Genomic DNA, 16,522 nt, shown 5'->3' with positions numbered 1-16,522 from the left:
TTTGGTAGAAAACATTCCCTGGCAGTTCCTTGGTTATGCTTTGATGCTGTTTATTTGGGAGCCAATTATTTGCAGCCATAATGTAAATAAATCTGAGCACATTTATAATACCAGTGTAGGCAAGGCATTTTGTAACCATGGATGGAGGCCTTTGGAATTTGCTAGATGTTTCTTTGCTCCCTGAAGCGCTAGTAAAATAATATATATTATTTTCCAAGTCTGCTTGGAGTTCAATACTTCTTTGGTCTTTCTGCACCTCCTGTGAACCCCCATCCCTTGCACAATGTTTTTTTAAATCATCAAGTTGACTAAGTCAAGCTTTCTGAGAAAGGGGAAACACTCACCACTAGAGAAGCAATTCCACTAGAAGGTTGGGGATTATTCCAGATCTTTCTAGACCTGCCAAGAGTTGGGTTCCTTTTAGGGAACCGCAGAAAAGAACTCCTCAATGGATCAACCAAGAGAATCCCCTCCTGGACAGGAAGGAAGAAGACCCACACTATGCAAACTCGCTTTCTCAGCTACTGCATTTTCAACTGTTGCAGTGTTTTCAGTACCTTATCTTGAGAACATACTCAACTTCCTGCTGTCAGGAAGCAAATCCCTAAGTAAGTTGTGCTTTAAGAGACTCTCATACCACAGCTAAAGATATTCACAATCTTTAATGCTCACTCTGAGACAGTGCCGACCTATCAGGCTGGATTGGCAGTCTAAAAAAGGTACAGAATATTTCTTCCACCCACAATTGACAACCGCCAAAGAAGTTCATTTCTCTAGCAAAGACCCCATTTTTCAACCCTTGTAATATAAAAATCAGTGCACACTTTCAATTAGGGGTTGCCTACACACAAATTCGCAGCAGTTAAGTTAATCTTAAATGAACACTCTTATTTCAGTTTAGTTTAATCCCGTTCCTAATCATTTTAAACAAAACCAAAAGACAGACTAGTTTAACCTGTGGGGAGGGGGGAGGGGAAGAAGTTGCCCATGCAGCTTTTCATACCAGTTTAACTAAACTGGCTTAAAATCATGGCTTTACTTAAATCACAACAAGTGTGTGTGTGTCAACAAGTGCTAAGGAGAAAAACTTTCCAAATACATCAATTTTGAAAGTCAATAGGATTTCAGCTCCTAAGTCACATTCGAAAAGGAGCTGTGGGCTCGTAAATCACTTTGTAGGTCTACACTGCAGCTGGGAGCATGCCTCCCAACCAGGATAGCCAGACAGACTAGCTCTGTGCACTAACAGTAGCAGCGTGGATGCTGAAGCATGAGCTAACCACCCTAGTACAGGGGCAGATGAGTTTGTACTCAGATGGCTAGTCCATAACTCAATATCATAGAATCATAGAATCATAGAATCATAGAATATCAGAGTTGGAAGGGACCTCAAGAGGTCATCTAGTCCAACCCCCTGCTCAAAGCAGGACCAATTCCCAGCTAAATCATCCCAGCCAGGGCTTTGTCAAGCCGGGCCTTAAAAACCTCCAAGGAAGGAGACTCCACCACCTCCCTAGGTAACGCATTCCAGTGTTTCACCACCCTCCTAGTGAAATAGTTTTTCCTGATATCCAACCTGGACCTCCCCCACCGCAACTTGAGACCATTGCTCCTTGTTCTGTCATCTGCCACCACTGAGAACAGCTGAGCTCCATCCTCTTTGGAACTCCCCTTCAGGTAGTTGAAGGCTGCTATCAAATCCCCCCTCATTCTTCTCTTCTGGAGACTAAACAATCCCAGTTCCCTCAGCCTCTCCTCATAAGTCATGTGCTCCAGACCCCTAATCATTTTTGTTGCCCTCCGCTGGACTCTTTCCAATTTTTCCACATCCTTCTTGTAGTGTGGGGCCCAAAACTGGACACAGTATTCCAGATGAGGCCTCACCAATGTCGAATAAAGGGGAACGATCACGTTCCTCAATCTGCTGGCAATGCCCCTACTTATACAGCCCAAAATGCCGTTAGCCTTCTTGGCAACAAGGGCACACTGTTGACTCATATCAAGCTTCTCATCCACCGTAACACCTAGGTCCTTTTCTGCAGAACTGCTGCCTAGCCACTCGGTCCCTAGTCTGTAGCAGTGCATGGGATTCTTCCGTCCTAAGTGCAGGACTCTGCACTTGTCCTTGTTGAACCTCATCAGGTTTTTTTCTGCCCAATCCTCTAATTTGTCTAGGTCTCTCTGTATCCGATCCCTACCCTCTAGTGTATCTACCACGCCTCCTAGTTTAGTGTCATCTGCAAACTTGCTGAGAGTGCAGTCCACACCATCCTCCAGATCATTAATAAAGATATTAAACAAAACCGGCCCCAGGACCGACCCTTGGGGCACTCCACTTGAAACCGGCTGCCAACTAGACATGGAGCCATTGATCACTACCCGTTGAGCCCGACGATCTAGCCAGCTTTCTATCCACCTTACAGTCCATTCATCCAGCCCATACTTCTTTAACTTGGTGGCAAGAATACTGTGGGAGACAGTATCAAAAGCTTTGCTAAAGTCAAGAAATAACACATCCACTGCTTTCCCCTCATCCACAGAGCCAGTTATCTCATCATAGAAGGCAATTAGGTTAGTCAGGCACGACTTCCCCTTCGTGAATCCATGCTGACTGTTCCTGATCACTTTCCTTTCCTCTAAATGTTTCATAATTGATTCCTTGAGGACCTGCTCCATAATTTTTCCAGGGACTGAGGTGAGGCTGACTGGCCTGTAGTTCCCCGGATCCTCCTTCTTCCCTTTTTTAAAGATGGGCACTACATTAGCCTTTTTCCAGTCATCTGGGACCTCCCCCGATCGCCATGAGTTTTCAAAAATAATGGCTAATGGCTCTGCAATCTCACCCGCCAACTCCTTTAGCACCCTCGGATGCAGCGCATCCGGCCCCATGGACTTGTGCACGTCCAGTTTTTCTAAATAGTCCCGAACCACTTCTTTCTCTACAGAGGGCTGGTCACCTTCTCCCCATGCTGTACTGCCCAGTGCAGCAATCTGGGAGCTGACCTTGTGCGTGAAGACAGAGGCAAAAAAATCATTGAATACATTAGCTTTTTCCACATCCTCGGTCACTAGGTTGCCTCCCTCATTCAGTAAGGGGCCCACACTTTCCTTGATTTTCTTCTTGTTGCTAACATACCTGAAGAAACTCTTCTTGTTACTCTTAACATCTCTTGCTAACTGCAACTCCAAGTGTGATTTGGCCTTCCTGATTTCACTCCTGCATGCCTGAGCAATATTTTTATACTCCTCCCTGGTCATTTGTCCAATCTTCCACTCCTTATAAGCCTCTTTTTTGCGTTTAAGATCAGCAAGGATTTCACTGTTTAGCCAAGCTGGTCGCCTGCCATATTTACTATTCTTTCTACACATCGGGATGGTTTGTTCCTGCAACCTCAATAAGGATTCTTTAAAATACAGCCAGCTCTCCTGGACCCCTTTGCCCTTCATGTTATTCTCCCAGGGGATCCTGCCCATCTGTTCCCTGAGGGAGTCAAAGTCTGCTTTTCTGAAGTCCAGGGTCCATATTCTGCTGCTCTCCTTTCTTCCTTGTGTCAGGATCCTGAACTCGACCATCTCATGGTCACTGCCTCCCAGGTTCCCATCCACTTTTGCTTCCCCTACTAGTTCTTCCCTGTTTGTGAGCAGCAGGTCAAGAAAAGCTTTGCCCCTAGTTGGTTCCTCCAGCACTTGCACCAGGAAATTGTCCCCTACGCTTTCCAAAAATTTCCTGGATTGCCTGTGCACCGCTGTATTGCTCTCCCAGCAGATATCAGGGTGATTAAAGTCTCCCATGAGAACCAGGGCCTGCGATCTAGCAACTTCTGCTAGTTGCCAGAAGAAAGCAGAGCTAGTTCATGTCTGCCTACCCAGGCTTGGAGGCTGACTCCTGCATGTAGTGTAGGTACATCGCCATTACATGCTCTTCAAAACTTGACCCCTAACGCTTCTTCAAATCGCAGCTACTGTGTTTATAATGTTACCACAGTGGCAGTATTTTTCTTCCTAACCATTTCAAGTTGCAACACTCTTCAAAAACTAACCAACCACTTACCCCCAGAAGTGGAATTATCTTCAATGGTGTATTTTGGTCATTTATGTTTTGATCGATAGGGGTCAATATTTGAAACCAGCTACAACTAAGTGCGCTAGTATTAGCAAAAATAAAAACAACTTTTTTTTTAAATAGCAGTATTAAACAGTTTAATATTTTATACAATAAATGAAAAATGTCCCAAATAAATGTGACAGACGTTTATCACACCAAAATACAATAAACAGAGAACAATTCAGCTTCTTAAAGTCATTTATATTAGTCCTTATATTAATCTGTAAACTTTATATTAGTCCATTAAACTTGTCCAAACAGCATAATCAAATTTAGCAAACTAAGAAGTAAATGTGGGTGGCTGAAATTGGCAAGAGAAGCTATTTGCCTCATTAAACAAATTCCCACTATAAAAATCTGTCCTTTCCAAGAACAAGATAAGTACTTCATGGAATGACAATGCATTACGTGTATATGGAATTTGGAAGACATGATGGTTTGATGTAGTATAAATATCTTACCAGCCTGAGTTTAGGATGCCTGCATTACTCATGCATGCCAAGAAAACCTTTATACCATTCCGCACCATCATGTAGTTACAAACACTGCATGTGTTGCAGAAAAGCTATTTTAAGGAAAGGTTTAGAGAGCTTAAAAGTTGTGCTGGGACTACTTATTTCTATCCCTCTGCCTACAAGCCTTAATTACAATGAGTTCCACTGCACACAGGAAGCCATAAAAACCTTTAAAATATCCTAAACTACCAAAGTGGGAGCACAGGGGGATCTTGTGCTAAAAGCAGAAGGAGGCATCCCCCCTCTTCTCCCTGACTTGAGGGAAACTTGCTCTTCCTGAGTGGAAGCTGCAGGAGAAGTGGGCATGTGCTGAAGAGACTCTTCAGCACAACTGATCTAGGGGTGATAGTGGGTAGGAAGTTAGATAGGAGTTTGCAATGCGAGATCATTATTAGTTATTTCATGTTTTGGATCTACACTGAGTGGTGTCTATTTTTTTAGAAGTCTCAATGTTTAATCATCAGTCAAAAAAAAAAAAACCCAAATGCAGAGGAATATGGATAATATTTTCTGATACAGTACAATATAGGCTTTTGAAAGGAAGTTAAACTTGGAGCTTACACAACCAACCAATGTCACTTCAAGTTTGCCAACAGTAAGTTTTGAAGGGACACTCTGGAGTTGGCAGATAGTTCAGTAGGGATTGGCTGTTCAGGAATTTCAGCTGGGTTGAGTGTAGTGTTACCAACATTGGCGCTGTGTACTAAGTCAATTAGGAAGTCCTAGAGCCAGATGGCTGGAAACTAGCAAAATGATGCAGTACATTCTGTTTATCAGTTAGGATTATTATTCAGGCAATAATTGCTGCTAGCCAATTATTTATCATAGTTAATGTTAAAATGATGTGAAAAAAAAATTTAAGTTATAAATACTTGATTTTTCAACATTATTTGCCTTTGTTCTATTTTAGTATTTTTTAAGGGCACAAATATTGAAAGAATGCATCAGATTTTATCAGAGAGACATACTGGACATGAATGATTCCTAAGAAATCTTTATTTGTTGGCTGTAGATACCATGCATTCTGACTACATCTTTTACTCATTATTGGCTGACACCCGTAGTCAAGAAGGCATCTCTGTTAAGAAAAGCATGTACTTAATTCATACTGATATTAATGTAGGCTGACCAGATAGCAACTGTGAAAAAACGGAACAGGAGGTGGGGGGTAATAGGTGCCTATATAAGAAAAAGTCCCAAAAAACTGGACTGTCCCTTTAAAAATGGGACATCTGGTCACCCTGTATTAATGGGACTTCAGCACACAGTTAAAGTTAAGCATGTGCTGAAATATTTTCCTGAATCAAGGCCTTAGTTGATTCCATCTTTCTTTTAAATCTTTACTGCCTTAGTCACAAGATGATTCAGAGTTCATCAATCCACCCATTGATGTATGCACCATTAAAGTTATGTTCACCATGACACCATGTGTTATACAGATAGCAAATTATAAATTAGCATTCTACTAAATCATGTATTTTTATAGCACACCCATTCACAGTATTTTTCTTGACTAAATGTGGTATTTTTGTCTACAAGAAGCATGGCTTTTTAAGCAGTAATTACTTGGTATTTTAGTTAACTGGTTGTCTTTTTTCCAAACTTTGAGTAAATTATTCCTTAGGGTTTTTTAAGCCTTCTGCAAAATACATGTTATTAATATGCTTATATAAAAGAAAATGTTATGATGGGTAAAGTATCAGATGCTATTAAGAAAGTACTCAATGGAAAATGCATTTTTGTTGAACCAGTCAATATTTCCCATTATAAACTGAATGGAATGTTAAAAGATGATGCTTATAATAGCAACAACAACCTTGGAACAAGACATTTTCGTCATATAATAACCAGCTGGTGTTTACGGCCCTTGGCTACACTTGGGCCATCAACTTCTTCTAGAGAGTCATTAATCCCCAGGAAACGCCCAGAACCTATTATTACTTAATTCATTTGCTGCATAGTCTGTGTAGCTATAACAGAATACAGAGAAGTTTACTTATGAGCAACACAACTTTAATCTCAAAAGATTTCAGATACCCTACTAAAATTCGATTAAGAGGGAATTTTAATACAATAATAAATAAACTGACGTTATTCTGGGCCTGATCCAGCTACTTAAATCAATGGAACAACGCCTTTCAGTTTAGGTGGGGGCTAGATTAGCCACCGACTCTTTCAACATTATGCCACGTATATTATCAGCCAGTATACTCCTCCATGGAAATATCAAGGCTATAGCCAAGTTATTTTGGAAATCTCCTCCTTCCTGCCCCTCCAAAATTCCTTTAACTCGTTATTTTTGCCTCTCCCAAGCTGTGCAATTGCCTGACATCCTCCAACCAATGTCAGTCAGAGATTACATTTGGCTTTCCGGCTCCTGAAAGCCAGGAGAAACTTATCCTTGCACCAGCAGAATCTGCATTCCAGGCAAAATTCTGGAGTTTTGCCTAGGTAAAGACCGAATTAACCCAAGTACTGGCTTCAGGATTTGGCCCTCCCAGTACCTGAAGTATCATAGCTTCCCCCACACACTCTCTTTCCTGAAGGAATGGAGTCCATTAAGAGAGAGAGCATCCTTCAAGCACTCTAGGGTGACAAAGAATCTCAGCGTGCCACATTAGGAGGAAGATCTTAAACTCTTGGGGTGAGATTTTTCAGTAGTGTTTAGAATTGATCTACTCTCACTGAAGTTGGTCATAGAATGTCCATTAACTCCACTGGTAGCTGAGTTAGGGCAATGCTGTGTGCCTTTGAAACGTCTACCCTTGAGATGTTAAACATTGCCTGCAGCTGTGGACATTGTTAACATCCCCCAGGGCTTACACAGCAAGGTACGCAGGGTTAAGGTGCCTACGGCCACATAGCATCTGAACCCAATGAATAATAAAAGGTTAAAATGACTAAGTCTCCAGTGAAGGAATCCTATTGGGAAATGTGGGATAAGGGATGGATGCCTCTTAGTGAGGATTTGGGGTAAAATCCAGGGTCCATTGAACTCAACGGCAAAGCTACCATTGAACTTCAACAGGGCCAGTATTTCAGCCGTAACATGTAAAAGATGAGATTTGATGGTGGTTCAGTCAATCAAGAAAGGGTGAATTGAAAGATAGTCTGGGGACAGTAATGAAGTAGATTATACACATTTATTAGGTGGGTTATTTTATACTTCACTATAGTGCTGTGTAGTTGGGTGCCGTTAAAGTATTAAAATTTTTGCTTCAGTAAGGAATACCTACGAAATACGATGTAATATCTACTTGCAAGAACAACTGTGAAGATCTTAATAGCCGCTACTGTATGTGGATCATATTGCCAATGCTGAAGTACAGCATGTAGAAATAATGCAGCAGGCTTGCCAACTGTCATAATTTTATCATGAGTTTTATGATATTTGATGTTTTTGATTACATGAGAATCTCAACTTCAACTGTTTATTTAAAAACTAAATTTTTAATCTTGATGATTGCAGAGAAAAGCTTGAAAATATGAACCCTAAAGGTTCAGAAAACCAGAAGGCAAATATAAAGAACTGAACATTATTTGTTATTTTTAATCTCATGACTTGTGGCCTGACTCATGATTTTTAAATGCTTGGGTTGGAAACAGAGCTTTAGTCTCAGCAAGTTTGTTGGCATGAAGGCAGCAACACGGGCACAGAGTTAAGGTTGTCTGAAGGCTTGTCTACACCGTGCGGCAAAGCGCTCCGTAGGAGGTCAAGTATCAGAGGGGTAGCCGTGTTAGTCTGAATCTGTAAAAAGCAACAGAGGGTCCTGTGACACCTTTGAGACTAACAGAAGTACTGGGAGCATAAGCTTTCGTGGGTCAGAACCTCACTTCTTCAGATGCACACCGTAGGAGGTGTGATTCGTAAAGCATTTTAACAGTCCTGTGTAGACCTTACTGGTGTGCTCTAACAGGTAAACTAGGTACCTTGTAGAGGGGACCAGTAGAGTCTACACAGGGCAATCAAAGAGCAACACATTAGTGAGCTTCACAAATCAAACCCCTCTAGACTGTTTTGCTGCACCATGTAGACAAGCCTTGAGACTCATTAATTCTATTTTGCCATCCTGAACAGCTTGTGGTTTAAATTTCACTTTAACTGAAAGTTTGCTGGCTTTCCAGTATTTATGTGGAGTTTGTTTGGATTTTTGTTCTTGTTTTTACTTCGGCATTCTTTTGAGGGTTTTTGTTTTATTCCCCTCACGTCATATATATGGCTTTACAATCTTAACTCCAGAATCAGGAAGTTATTGCCTGGGAATGTTTCATGTGTGCATGGCAAGGGTAGGATGGTGTTTTGAATGGCTGCATTTGGATGGGTAGGATGGTGTCTTAACTTTGTTCTGAATCATCTGAACTTGAAATCTTTGTCTATATTGTTTTATGATTAAAAAGGTACTTTCATTATGGCAGTGATGTTCTATCTGCTTTCTTTCCCTTCCACTCTCACACATAGCCATTAGTAGGGCCCTGAGCCAGCGATGCCCATCAGCACAGGGTCAGAGTTATTTACTCGTGCGCTTTAAGTTGAAGGCCCAGATTTTTAAAAGGTATTTAGGTGTTGCTGCGCTCAGCATTGCAATGATTTAGGCACCTAAATGTTTTCAAAAGGGATTTAGGCACTTCGGAGTCAACATCCCGCTGAGAGGCTCCTAAGTGCCTCCCCTTTTGAAGAGGAGGCTTAAATGTGGTAATACTGAGTGCAGCCAGGTCTCAATAGCTTTAAAAATCTGGGCCAAAGCGCTTTGCTAGATTGGGGCATAAGAAGGGCTATAGCTTCGCTGAGCAAAGTCATGGGACTAATTTTTCTTCCTGCTTTATTGATGAAGAGTGGCTTGCATTTCCTACCTTGACTAATTTGCCATTATATCTAAGCTTATTCAAACCTAAAACCTTCACTGAACACACTACAGAATGAAGCAAAATAAAACCCCTTTCAATCATTAAAGGCTCCCTGAAGTATTTTCAAAATGCTCCTCCTGCCTAAACAGTTCAGCTTTTCCAGTCCCTCTTTTGCTTTCTTCGCACCCCATCACATCCTTTTGCCACCTTAAGAGCAGCTGTTCCGCCCTGATTACACAGCTTAGAGACAATTACGATTAACTATATACTTTCATTATCAGAGTCACCCAAAGTGAAGATCAACCTTGTATACTTCATGATGATGCACTAATAGTTAGATCCCAATGGAGGCCCAGCTCATCATTGGATAATTCATCAGGAAGAGTTTTTCTACCTCTTTTTCCTCCACTTGAGGACAACGGGAGAGCATATTCCAATAGCGTTTGAGTGGAAACAATGGATGGAAGCCAAAGGGATCTGCATAAAGGAACGACCCCAATCCAAAGAGGAAGATATTCTCAAAAAAAGAGACAACATAATGTATCATAATTTAAACACTAACGTAATTGGAGAAAGAAGATGGTTTTATAATTATCGGAGTATTATTTTCATATTATCATCTTGTCTCTTATTAGCTGATATTAAACAGAAGAGGAGAAAACAAGTTGAAAATTGAAAACTTCATAAATCGATCTCCATGGCATATTTGTGCTATACGGCTAAAAGACATGAACGTAACATCTGTCCATTTGGGAATTAAAATAAAGAACTAACTGGACCAAAGTACTCTTTGGTGTGGGATTTTGTGGTTTTGTCATATTTAAACCCATCAAGGTGTAAATAAATACAATGTTAGTTGACTGCAGGCTGCTGAAATGGAGTGTCTTTCACACCTCATGTATTTTCCTCCGTGATATGGCAGCCTCTGTGCTACAACCTGCCAATTTGGCATTTTGAAACTATTTATTAATGATCATGCCGGTAGAATGATGGCTCATGCCTCAGGTAAATTATCTAGCAGCATCTTGCTGTTCCATTCTCAATCTCTCATCATATGGCTTTTTGTTTTTGATTTGTTTTTATGGGTTTTTGTAATAAGGATTCACCCAAGCAGTTGAGCTCTCTCTCCTCCCTCCAGGCTGGCTACCTAGCTGCCCTAATAGCAGCCTAATTAAAAGAAAAACCACTCCAGATAATTGGCAGGCTCTGCTAATTGAAAACTGGGTAGATAATCAATTGGCCTGGGGAAATGCCCCACTCATATGCAGTAATATGGACTACCATCTGTCTGTTAAATTAGCCATGGTGAAATATTAACATATAAATGACTGACAAAAAGACTGTTTTTTAAGGAGCTCCCTTAATGCTGAGTCTATTTCCTCCCTTGGTGAATCTTTCTTGCTGACAGGAGACAATGTCTGTTACAGGGCATTGGCTAGAACATCACAAGATTAGAAAGTTACAATATGTACCTCTGCCAGGGTCAGCTCCTTAGAGATATTAGACTGTTCTTCTACAGTAGGTTCTAGCTGAAGTTTCACCACTGCTATAGGAATATAGAACTTTCTCTCTAGAGCGCGAAATGTATAGCCTGACTCAGTGAAGAATGGAATCCCACCACCTGTGATTTCTTTTTAATTTACCATGATTAACTAAACTTGTGACGATTAAAGCACTGTCAGCTCAGGCAAGCGAAGCATTCTATGTATCCACAGGATGCTTATCTAATAGGAACAGCACAGGTGACAAAAATAGGACCATTGTGAGTGGAAGGCAAAACAAGAATCCCAGCCCTGGAGCAAAAGAACATCTTCCATCAGGTGGGAGGTATTGTGTACACCATGGCAGTCCAGGTCCTGGTCTTTCCTAGAAGGGTGCATTCAATCAAGCCTCATTGATTCTAACGGTACAAACCTAGGATACCACCTTTGTGATTCAAAGTACTAGCAGCCAAACTGCAGCCACTCTACTACTGACACTTAAACTGAGCTTGATCTCATCAGTCCCCGAGGCAAGGGCGCCATCAAAATATCTAGACCCTCTCACAGTGGAAAAAAAGATCAACAGAATATCTGGCTGCATACTCCGTAACAACAACATGAAGTCACTGAGCTCCCATTGTGGCTATACCTTAGCTGGCTTGCCACACAATCCCTGAAAGGCAAAAATAGGCAGAGCTCATCATGGGAGATCGCGGACTGCATCAAGCATGACTTATCCCCACCAGACGACTGTAGACTTGGAGAGAAGAACACATGCAAATGCACTCCCATGTCTCATGCTCTCATCTCCCTTTCTCTGCAGGATCTGGCCATTTTCTCCTTGCACCACATGCAAACTCCGTCTGGGGCCCCATGCACCCAAAATGAGTGTTTACAGCCTTAGAGCTGGTGGAACTTCACTAAAGCACCAACCCAGCAGTGATGAGAGGACCGAGTCCCCGTATTAACCTGGAAGGGGCCAGGTGGTATCCCACTGATAATCTATTGTGGAATGGTGTGGGGAAGGGAGTCTCTCTCCTGTCAGAGTTCTGTTGACAGCAGGGAGAGAGTTCCCCAGTTTGTTGGTTCTCAACCTTCTCCATACCAAGATCACCTACTAGGAGCTTCCTCTGAGTTCCCCAGCCAGGGAGCCTCCTTCCATTTAGTAACATGGGGAAAGCAGGATGTCTCAACTCCCTGATTATCAGTGATTAATTATTTCTGTTACAGTAGCACCTTAGAGCCCCCGCAACCAACATCAGGGCACTGTTGTGCTAAGCACTGTATAGATACATAGAAAGAGACAGTCCCTACCCTGCAGAGCTTACAATGTAAATCAACAAGACAAATGGTGGGAGGGAAACAGAGGCTCTGGGAGGTGAAGTGAATTGCCCAAGGTCACACATCAGGTGAGTGGCAGGGCTGGGAACAGAGCCTGAGAACCCAGGCTCCAGTCAAGTGCCCGGTAAGGTACTCTCCTTCTCTCAGATTAATCACTACTTTTTTAGATGTGCCAAGGCAGTATTCTCTGCCGCTGCATTCTAGTTGAGAGAGAGAGTGAGCGCACGCAAGTGTGAAACATACCAGGAATCAAGCCTTCTTTTCTCTTTGAACCCATATGCATGGAAGTTAAAAGCAACAGCCAGTTAAAACAAGGCTGCAACTCAAGCAAGGCATCTAATTTGCCTAATTAAAACTAATGACAGTTGTAAAACAAAAACAACATTAGATTTGCCATTTACAGGTTCCCATAAGCAACGGAAAAATGACAGGTGTTATATAATAATAGTCATAAAATCTATAGGTCGATTTATTTATTTATTTCTATTGCAGCTTTCCATCTGAATAATAATCTATACAGGCTTTTGTCTAAGGGCAAGTCTACACTACTGTAGGTGGAAGCTATGTCAGTACGACAGTGTCTCCCGCCGCCATCGCATGGTGTGGACAGTGCCTTAAGTCAATGTAACTTATGCTGCTCAGGGAGGTGTCGTTTTCACACCCCTGAGCAACGCAAGTTACATCAACTTAAGCAGTAGTCTAGACCAGCCCTCTGAAACTGAAGGGCCCAAATCAGTACTTCTCTGTAGTACCTGAAGAATATTGACATCACTACATTTCCCTCTAGTCCAGAGATGTGATGTAGTAAAACAGACATCTGAATTCTCCAAGGCAAAGTAAGCATTTACCTCATGGGGGAGGGGTTTGCACAGCAGCAGGAAGTACCTCTAGCTGGCTGGACCGGCTTATTACACTGCTCTACAGCCAAAATGCTTCTGAAATAAATGTAGTCAAACTTTACTAATTCTGGGTCACTGAGAACGAAAATGAGGCTTAAAATTGTTGATTGGCTCTAGTTTTCAAGATATGCTATTGGGTCAGTATATACGACTCTTGACTTGGGAATGGTGGAGGATAAGTGAGTTATAAAGGGAAGGGATCTCAATTTAAACCAGAAATGACTAAAATACATCTTTGACTGGATCTATGAATAAATCTATGACTGGGTTTGGACACTACTTGCTTTTTAGGCAAAACAATGAATGATGCCATCTGAAGCTGGTATTGCGTCATACAAGATATGAATTGCATCATGTTATTCCTAGAAGTCATGGATGATGCAATCATAACGAAGCTTACATCACTCTGCTGAACAAATTGCCCTATATCAGCTCTAGAAATCATACAGTGTCATGCTCTCTTATTTGTCAGTGTTTGATTTTGCAAAGGGACACATTTCTGTTTAGCCAAAGTGAGCAGAGATGCCTCGTACTTGTGTGAACAGTGCAGATAACTTCTGCTATGTTTGTGGTGAAGTGACTTTTGCATCACAAAAGCGCAGTATAACCACTATGGTTAAGAAAGCCTATCACCTTTATTTTGGCTGCAAAATTGGAGATCAGGACAAGAGGTGGGCCCCACACATATGCTGCAACACTTGTGCAACAAATCTTCGCCAGTGGTTGAACAGGAAAAGGAAATCTATGCCTTTTGCAGTGCCAATGATTTGGAGAGAGCCAACAGATCATACCAGCAATTGTTACTTCTGCATGGTGCCTGCAGTTGGGAAAGGTGTGTCAAAGAAGAAAAAGTGGACTGTGCATTATCCAAACATTCCATCAGCTATACACCCAGTACCCCACGGAGAAGGACTGCCGATTCCTGATGCACCAGAATCATTCTCACTTGAATCAGACGAGGAAGAGGAAGAGGATGAAACTTCTGGTCCTGAACCCATCAATGTCACAGGACCCACATTTTCTCCCATCCTCCTCCTCTGAACCACACCTCATAACACAAGGTGAACTGAATGACCTTGTCAGGGATTTGGAACTACCCAAGGGTAAGGCAGAGCTGTTGGGCTCCAGACTACAGCAGTGGAATCTCCTGGCAGGTGATGTTAGGGTTTCCATGTTCCATGACCGTCAAAAGGATCTTGTCCCATTCTTCTTCATGGAAGATGATCTTGTAGCCTGCAACAACATCGATGGTGTGGAGACTGTTCATTGATTCATCGGAGACGAGTCTTTAAGCTGTTTTACTGCCTAATGGCAATGTTTTGCCATCATTTCCAGCTGATCATGCAGTCCATATGAAGGAAACCTATGACAACATGAAACAACTTTTGAGGTGCATAAACGATGACCAACATCAGTGGCAGCTTTGTGGTGATTTGAAGGTTGTTGCTCTCTTGCTTGGTCTGCAGACTGGATACACAAAGTACTGCTGTTTTCCCTGCGAATGGGATAGTCGTGCAAGAGGTTCCCACTACATCAAGAAAGATTGGCCACTCAGACAGTCATTGGAGCCTGGGAGGAAAAAAGTGTTCAGCATCCACCACTTGTTGAATCATGGAAGATTTTGTTACCACCCTTACACATCAAGCTGGGTCTGACGAAGAACTTTGTCAAGGCCACTGACAAAACACAAGCAGCTTTCAAGTACCGCCATGGAAAATTTCCAAGGTTAAGTGAAGCTAAGATAAAGGAAGGTGTCTTTGTTGGTCCTCAGATTCGTGAACTTCTTCGAGATGATGCATTTGACCATGCACTGCGTGGCAAGGAAAAGACGGCATGGAAAGTCTTCCAGTTAGTGGCAACAAATTTTCTCGGAAACAACAAGGCAGACAACTACAGGTTGTTGGTGGAAAACCTCCTCAAGGCATACAAAAGCCTTGGTTGCAACATGTCACTAAAGATACATTTTTTGCACTCTCATCTAGATTTTTTTCCACTGAACTGCGGAGCAGTGAGCGACGAGCACGGCGAGCGATTTCACCAGGACATTGCAACAATGGAGAAACGCTATCAGGGCAAATGGAGCCCATCAATGCTTGCAGACTATTGCTGGACAGTGACAAGAGATGCTCCATTTAATGAATACAGGAGACAAGCCAAGAAGCGCCGAGTAGACACTGAATAGGACTAAACTATGTACGTAATAGTTTTTTGCCTTTTGTTTCATAATTAATTTTATTTATATAACCCTTTTGCTGATTTTTAAAGTGTTACATAAACAGGACAGGTGAAATATTATCATGTAAAGCAACCATAAACACATGGAAAGACCTAGGTTTACAATTTATGATTAAAACTCTACTATCTACACAATATACATAGACATAAAATGTAAAAACTTAAATATCTTAGAAACAGTAGCCAGTTGTTTTAATTGTCATATTTGAATTCAGCACATCAAAATACATAATAAATAGCAGACGACTTTTCAAACATTGTAGACCAGTGTTATCCAACCTGGTGAATCACAAGAGGCCCAACTCTGCCTGCATCCTGGCTTGCATTGAGAAGTTCACTGTACCAATCTGGTGGGACTACTTGCTGAGCAAGGTACTCAGGTTGGCATGAGCGTAAGTGGCAGGATCAAAGCCAACAGTTGTAGTACTGGCTGGCAGTTAGGAAAACTGCACATGCACCTACCACAGCCAGCACCAAGGGACCTCCACATCACCTGCTCAGATATAAAACCACAGAACAGTCTGGGAATTCAGTAACAGATACATGCTGCATTCACTGGTTAAACTGTCAGTCACAGTTGAGACAGGAGAAAAACTCCAGCATGACCATACTAGCTAGTTTGCAGAGGAAGTTGTCCTTAGATTAGCCAACCAGCCACATCATCTGTAGATCCCAAACTGTTGTCTAATGGAGCACAGTAGGAACAAGCACATATTTTCAGCAACATACCCTATGTCATCACATCCCAGAGGGCTATCACCATAGCTCGGTGCAATGATGGAAATAGGACATAACTTATATCTCGTGGCAAAGCCACATGTGGAACAAACATAAGGAAGTACTTCTTCACACTATGCACAGTCCACCTATGGAACTCATTGCCAGCGGATGTTGTGAAGGCCAAAAGAATCACTAGGTTCAAGGAAGGATTAGATATGTTCATGGAGTGTAGGTCCATCAATGGCTATTAGCCAAATTGGTCAGGGATGTAGCCCCATGCTCTGGGTGTCCCTAAACCTGAGGCTACCAGAAGCTTGGACTGGACATGCTGATTAGGCCTCAACTGGAATACTGTGTCCAGTTCTGGGCGCCACATTTCAG

General features: G+C 42.0%; 1 protein-coding gene across 1 annotated transcript in view; it reads right to left on the bottom strand.

Annotated features, from left to right (window-relative positions):
- Nucleotides 1-16,522, bottom strand: part of ERBB4 (erb-b2 receptor tyrosine kinase 4) — a 978,527-nt gene that overhangs the window by 925,602 nt on the left and 36,403 nt on the right. The gene's annotated exons all lie outside the window — the stretch shown is intronic.

Source organism: Malaclemys terrapin, chromosome 11 (genome assembly GCF_027887155.1).
Source record: "Malaclemys terrapin pileata isolate rMalTer1 chromosome 11, rMalTer1.hap1, whole genome shotgun sequence".
NCBI classification, from domain to species: Eukaryota; Metazoa; Chordata; order Testudines; family Emydidae; genus Malaclemys; species Malaclemys terrapin.
This window is presented reverse-complemented; position numbering and strand designations above follow the sequence as displayed.